The 7500-nt window shown below is 40.3% G+C and overlaps 1 pseudogene; it reads left to right on the top strand.

The window, feature by feature from the left end:
- The window catches only part of LOC125140696, a 119-nt pseudogene extending 29 nt beyond the window's left edge, over positions 1–90 (top strand).
- Positions 91–7500: the final 7410 nt, after the last annotated feature.

Genomic DNA, 7500 nt, shown 5'->3' with positions numbered 1-7500 from the left:
CGATCTCGTCTGATCTCAGAAGCTAAGCAGAGTCGGACCTGGTTAGTACTTGGATGTGCGACTGCCTGGGAATCTCAGGTGCTGTAAACTTTTTACTTTACTGTTTGAATTCAGTAACAACATCATGTTATTATTCAGTGGCAGCAGTCAGGAGAGTGAAGCTCTCCTCCATTTCACTTTGTTTTTGCTTTTTCTTTTTTTTTTTTTAAAACTACCTGACAGCAGATTAAAGCAGTGTAGAGGCTGATGTAGAGGACATTTTATATATCATGAGTGTTTTTATATAATTGTTATATATAAATTCTGTGTGAAAGACTGAGGAGAAAGAACAAGATGCCCTTATTCCCCTTATTCTAACTGTTACATTTGTACATGCTAGAAAGATGGGAACTTTAGGGATGTATGTGTGTGTGTGTGTGTGTGTGTGTGTGTGTGTGTGTGTGTGTGCGCGCGCGCGCGCAGGTGCTCGATAAGAACTTGAAAATGGAATGTGGATTTGCTGAGGTGATAACTCAAAGGGAGACATCTTCAGTAACCAGGGAGGATGCATGAAGACACACACACACACACACACACACACACACACACACACACACACACACACACACACACACACACACACACACACCTTGGGTACAAATAAGAGCGCTGAAACGCTAGAATTTGCCTCTACACAGTGAAGCATTAGTTCTTTTTGTCAGTTTAGTAAATGTTCATGACCCAACAGATAAAAGAAAAGAAAGAATTATTTAATCCCTTAAAAAGAATTTTAAAGAAGCATAAAGTAATAATAATGATGGGACTTGCAGTGACTGTTTACAGTAAACTCCATCTGGCAGATGGGATGGTTATTAAATCAGATACAGAGAGAAAAGAACTAAAGGATCTAATGAGTGAAAACAACCTGATAGACGTGTGGAGAGAGAGAAATGTAGGAAGGAAAGAAGAGATATAGTGAAAAACTTACAGGACAACAATTGTCTTTATTTTATGTTCAAGAAATGTAGAAAACTTTACAGACAAAATCAGATATAAGGAAACAAGTTTGAGTATCATGAGTTTTTATTTATTAAGACTGGAATAATGTAGAAAGGGGACAAAGTGTATGGGTTCTAAATACAGAACGTTTAAAGAAAAACAACTATGATTTTAAGTTTAGAGAAATTATAGGAAAAGGAAATGAAATGAATGAGGAAGATAATGTTAGATTTTTAATTAAATATTTTTATTTAAATATTGTAGAATGGGAGAAAGAAAGATGCTGAAGGATTTGACTTTGGATTGTAAAAGATGTTAAAGTGTGAAGTTGTAGCTGAGAGGATAAAAGGATGTGATCAGTCACAGTTATTGTTATGGATCTTCTACATCTGAATATGAATGATTCAGCTCCCAAACTGCTGGAAATGTGGGACGTGTTCTAACGCTTCACCACCATAACTGCTTTATCCTGGAAAAAAGGTCTGAGGAGACTCCTGTCCTACACCAGACCTGCTGAGTGTCTTATCCTTAATGCTGAAAAACACAACAGGACAGAATTACAGACACATTTAAACACATTACTTATGAACAACAGAAGCATAAATACACACATTAGATGTGACATTTTACAGCACACAGTGAATATTACACAATATCATACAGTAAAGAGACAGTAAGTCAGTAACTCACTGTAGTGTCTCCAGTTTACAGTGTGGATCCTTCAGTAGATCAGAGAGCAGCTTCACTCCTGATTCTCCTGGATTATTACAGAGCAGATCCAGTTCTCTCAGGTGTGATGAGGAGTTTGACCTCAGAGCTGAAGCCAGAGCAACACAACCTTCATCTGTAATACTGCAGTAACACATCCTGCAAGAAAGAAAACCTTCTCACACTTAACACACTCAGGTTTAGTATTGAAAACATGAACTACACAAAATCTTTATATACAGTACATTTACTCTCCATCTCACACACACAACAATGCCAATATATCAGATCACTACAGTTACAGTTACCACAGAGGAGAACTGGATGTTGTAGTGTTTATTAAAACTGTGAGTGTGTGTGCGTGCGTGCGTGTGTGTGTGTGTGTGTGTGTGTGTGTGTGTGTGTGTGTGTGTGTGTGTGTGTGTGTGTGTGTGTGTCTGTCTGTCTGTCTCTGTCTGTCTGTCTGTCTGTCTCTGTCTGTCTGTGTGTGTCTGTCTGTCTCTGTGTGTGTGTGTGTGTGTGTGTGTGTGTGTGTGTGTGTGTGTGTGTGTGTGTGTGTGTGTGTGTGTGTGTGTGTGTGTGTGTACCTCAGTATCTCCAGTGTACAGTGTGGATCCTTCAGCCCATCAGAGAGCAGCTTCACTCCTGAATCCTGCAGTTTATTGTCACTCAGGTTCAGATCTCTCAGACTGGAGGAGTTTGAGCTGAGAACTGAGGACAGAACTCTACAGCTTTCCTCTGTCAGATTACAGAGACACAGCCTGGAATAGAAATGATGAAATATCAGAACACTGATCTCAAACACACAAACACAGCCATAATCCAGCTAAAGTTGAAGCTGTAACAGAAATGTCAGTGTGTTTGTGTCACACACACAAATCAGAGGACAGGACACCACAGAACTAACTATTACAACCCACCAATACTGAGACCATCATCACCTGAAACATCTGTAGAACTTATTCATTCTGTAACATTACTGATGATCTGAATCCATTGTGAGTTTGTCATAATAAATCAGTTATTACAATAAAACAGCCTTGTGTTATGTTCCATAAATATTAATGTAATAATTCTCATTAACAACAAGAAGGTTGTTCACACTGGACATCACGTTGTGACAGAGTTCCTCTACCCGGCTGGTCTGAAGGCATCTCTCAGGCTGTTTGTCTCGGTTCTGGCCTTTACCGGACCTTCTGCCCAGCTGAGGACGTCGCTCGGCTCTGTTGCTCGGCTTCGGCCTTGCTGTCATGTTACTTACACCCTGCTGTTTTTGGTAATAAATTGTGTGTGTTTACGATGATTACACAGAGGACACGCCCCCTACAATTAGAGCTTAATTAGGACTATAATCTTTTGTCCTGTATCAGTGATGTGTCTGGTTTACGTCATCAGCAGTCGTGTTACAGACAGTCAGGTGTGTAATGAACATGACCGAGGTGGTTTATTTACTCTATCATTGTTTTTCTATAAAATGTGTTTGTAGAAGAAACTAAAAGTTGATAGATTGAGCACACGTAGTCTAATAAAAGTATAAATTATACAAAAGGACAGATGACAGAACTGAAAGTTTAGTGTTTTTTAGTCTCTAAAAAAAATTACAGCTTTTCTGTTTACTGTGTTTGTTAAAGGAAACGCAGCATGAACCCAGTCGAGTATTACAGACTAAACTTTATACATCACTAATATACAGAGTGTGTGTGTGTGTGTGTGTGTGTGTGTGTGTGTGTGTGTGTGTGTGTGTGTGTGTGTACCTCAGTATCTTCTGTGTGTGTGTGTGTGTGTGTGTACCTCAGTATCTTCTGTGTGTGTGTGTGTGTGTGTGTGTGTGTGTGTACCTCAGTATCTCCAGTGTACAGTGTGGATCCTTCAGCCCATCAGAGAGCAGCTTCACTCCTGAATCCTGCAGTTTATTGTGACTCAGGTTCAGTTTTCTCAGACTGGAGGAGTTTGAGCTGAGAACTGAGGACAGAACTCTACAGCTTTCCTCTGTCAGATTACAGTCACACAGACTGGAAGAGAAATGATGAAATATCAGAACACTGATCTCAAACACACAAACACAGCCATAATCCAGCTAAAGTTGAAGCTGTAACAGAAATGTCAGTGTGTTTGTGTCACACACACAAATCAGAGGACAGGACACCACAGAACTAACTATTACAACCCACCAATACTGAGACCATCATCCGCGAACTCGTCCTGAATATTTTAAAGGTGTAACAGCTGATGAACAAACAGACAATTGTAGACGAAAATGAAGAGAGATTTTATCTTAGTTTTTATTTTATACAAAACATTTTCCTCTCGTCTTTTTTCGTCAACAATAATCCATGTTAATTTAGTCTTAGCGTTTTGGACAGTGGTGCAGTCTCGTTATCGTCTCGTCTTAGTCATGAAAAAAAAGGTTGTTTGACATATTCCGTCTCGTCTGACAAAATTAACACTAATCCAGATCATGCTCTAAATCTGGATCATCTCACCACCATAAACAAATGAATAAAAATGTAAAAATACACGAGTAGATTTACGTAAGGAGTTCCACATCATGTCTAATCTTATTTCCTCAAGGTTTTGTAGTTTAACAGATTTATCTTTACAGATTAACAGCAACTTTGTGGAGGACTGAATGTTATTATAGCAGGCATCACCAAATGGCGGACTGCGGTCCGGATCCGGACCGAGTGACGGGTCTGTCCGGAACCGTTAAAATTCTAATATCATATTAAGCATCTCTTATTATAATGTGATATTAATAAAAAGATAAATCTTTCGTTCATGTGCAGTTAATCTAGTTATTACGACAGGAGCGTCATCAAAAGCCAAGCCAATCAAATCGATTGTTTCTGTTCCATACTCCAGAGCAGAAGGTGGATTTTGTTATTCTAGCCTCAAATGTGTTTATGGCGAATTTGCATTGCTCTCTCTTTCATTCACATACTAGTCACACACCCCCCCCCCCCTTGCACCCCCGCTTTGTATTGAGTGGAAGTGTAGGGTGTAGAGCTACCGTCATTGGTCGATAGTATTCTCTGTACACATTTAATTGGTCAGTCACCTCAAGCGTGAACTTCCTTGTTCACCCCTGGCAAAGCGCATGGCTACCCGGCATCTTCAGCCATGTCGAAACACAAGTGTAAGTTCACTGACGAATTAAAACAAAAATTTCCATGTTTTTGTGTCGGTCGAGATCAACATGAAGCTGAGTGCAAAGCAGGCACTTACGTGTCGGTGAACGACCTAAAGGCACACATATGTTCAGCAAAGCATCGAAAGGCAGTGAGGGGCGAGAGCTTATCAGCTAAAGTGAGGGAGTTTTTCATAAGTAAAAAGGAAAGTGCAGCTGTCACTGCTGCTGAGGCTGCCGATGCTCTCCACACGGTTAAGCACCACGAAAGCTACAGGTCATTGGACTGCACATCTGGCTTGTTAAAGGTTTTTAACAGCTCAAAAATTCTCAAGCGCTGGAACAAAGACAGAGGCAATTGTAAATACTGTGATAGCCCCACATTCTGTTGAAGATATCCCCTACTGTGGCGTGTGTACTGATGGCAGCAATCATGGAGCAGTAAAGATATTCCCTCTGCTCATTCAGTATTGTGATTGGAAAAACGGCGGCGTGCAAAGTAAATTACTTGAAATTAAAAACACCCCAAATGAATCAGCTATTTCACAGTACATAAAGGACACACTGGAAAAGAAAGGGATATTTTCTAAATGCATTGCATTTACTGGTGACAACTGCAACACAGATTTTGGAGGAATCCAGCGTAATGAGATTGGGAAGAATGTTTTTGCAAATTTAAAGAAGTCCCTGCAGAACACAGCTCTTATTGGTGTCGGCTGCCAGCACATATTCTGAACAATTGTGTTCACCACGGAGCAGACACACTGGATGTTGACATTGAGCATGGAAAGTGTTCTTTTTGTCACAGGAAAAACCACCAATGCACATCAGGAAGTTTTTTGAAGACAAGTTCAGTGAGATTAGCATTCATTCATGTGTGTGTTTCAGTCGAAAATTCAAGAGATGGAGAGAGAGAACAATTCAGTTGTGGAAGTAAAGAGGAGTCTATACAGTGTCCATAGCATGCTTCATGAACGCAAGATGAACAACTTCATGCCTCTTAAAGTCAAAAGTATGCTGGCACAAAATCAGAAGGATGGGTTAGGGTCAAAGGTGTGAGCATTTCAGTGCTCAGGTACAGGGCCTGTACAGTACATGTTAGGACTATCTAGAGAGATGGATGGCACCCATGGAGGAGTTTTCCACTTTTATGTGGATGGATCTGAGTGAGATTCCTGACTGGAATGACGTAGAGGTCTGTATCAGGCACCTAGCTGACTTCAGTGATCTACAAGCACACCAGAGGTGGACCAAAGTCTTTGAAAGATCCAAAAGTGCTGATTCATTCAGAGCTGCTTAAGATGGCACAGTTTTTTTTTGCCGTACCTGCTCACAATGCAAATGTTGAGCGTATCTTTTCACTGATGCAAGCCCAGTGGACCAGGGAGAGGAATCGCTTGTCTGTTGATTCACTGAAGGGGATTCTGTGCACTCAGTACAATTACAAGCACATGACCTGCAAAGACTTCCATTCTTACTTAATGAGTAATCGTAGACTGTTGGGAAAGATTCAGTCCTCTGAAAAATATGTCCCACGTGAGGAGGACTGAAAAGTATCATCCATTGTTCCACTTTTCAACTTTAAAAATGTCTTATTTTGTGCAATTAGGTTTTATTTTTTTTTACCATTGTTGTGACTAAACTTTACATTGTGTACAAATGTATAATTTGTTTTTGCACATTTAAAACTTTCAAGTGTTCAAAAGAGCCTTTTAACGATAAAATAACGTTAAGTACTTTATCGATTACAACCTCCGTTTATACAGATTACACGGAGCCGCACGTACACGTTTTATTCACCGCGTTTGGGTGTTAATGTAGGTTCACAAAGCCATGAGCATTAACAGTAAAGTAACATCCACCATTGTTGTTGTTGTGTTTGTGTTTGTCGCTGCTGCGCTAACGTTGCTGGGACACGTGACACGTATACAGTGACGTCACACTCGGCTCTGTGATGCTCTCTAACTGGTGGAAAGGCAAACCGGAGGTTCGCCAGTGGAACCAACTCTGAACCAGCACCCGGTTCTTTCCAATGGAAAAGAGGCAAATATGACACCAAACACGGGTCGTTTGAGGAAATGTACCCACAGAAGTCAGCAGTGAGGGCACCAATGAGCATCTCCACATGAGCATGAGACTGGCACTAACCCCATTTAAGCCAAGATCCAACCTGCTGGCAGGACAGTTACATGTCCATGTCTCTCAGTAGGAACAGAAGATGGAAAGGGAGTAAGGAGAGGTGGAAAGGAGAGAGGGAAAAGGGAGCTGCTCAAAGCTCTGCACTTTTCTGTTATTCAGTAAATTCTGCCCTGTTCTATTTTACCTGAAATGTCCTTTAGCCTAAAGTCCTGTGTTATTAATGTAGTTAATGTTTAAAAAAGCGGCAGCTCAAAAGTCTTCTGTTTCATTTTGTTCTTAAAGATTAAAAGCACTTTTATTTTATTCAGAAGATTCTGAATGTTTGACATGAAATCTAGGCCCTAAGTTCAGGCTGCACAAAGCTGTGTTTGTACTTTATTTATTTTATTCAGAAGAAATTCAGTGTCTGTTGTCTGTTACTTGACACGTAGTAAAGACGACTACAGGATTGTTTTACATCCAAGTGCCAGACAAGTTCAGCCTGAAAACACTTGGAATTTAACACTAAATTATATAGAAATGTGTGTTATTGAGTTTATTAACATGAG

The sequence above is a fragment of the Tachysurus fulvidraco genome, unplaced genomic scaffold (genome assembly GCF_022655615.1).
Source record: "Tachysurus fulvidraco isolate hzauxx_2018 unplaced genomic scaffold, HZAU_PFXX_2.0 HiC_scaffold_42_np12, whole genome shotgun sequence".
Lineage (NCBI taxonomy): Eukaryota > Metazoa > Chordata > Actinopteri > Siluriformes > Bagridae > Tachysurus > Tachysurus fulvidraco.
The sequence above is the reverse complement of the archived record's forward strand: the minus strand, read 5'-3'. Positions and strand labels throughout refer to the sequence as shown.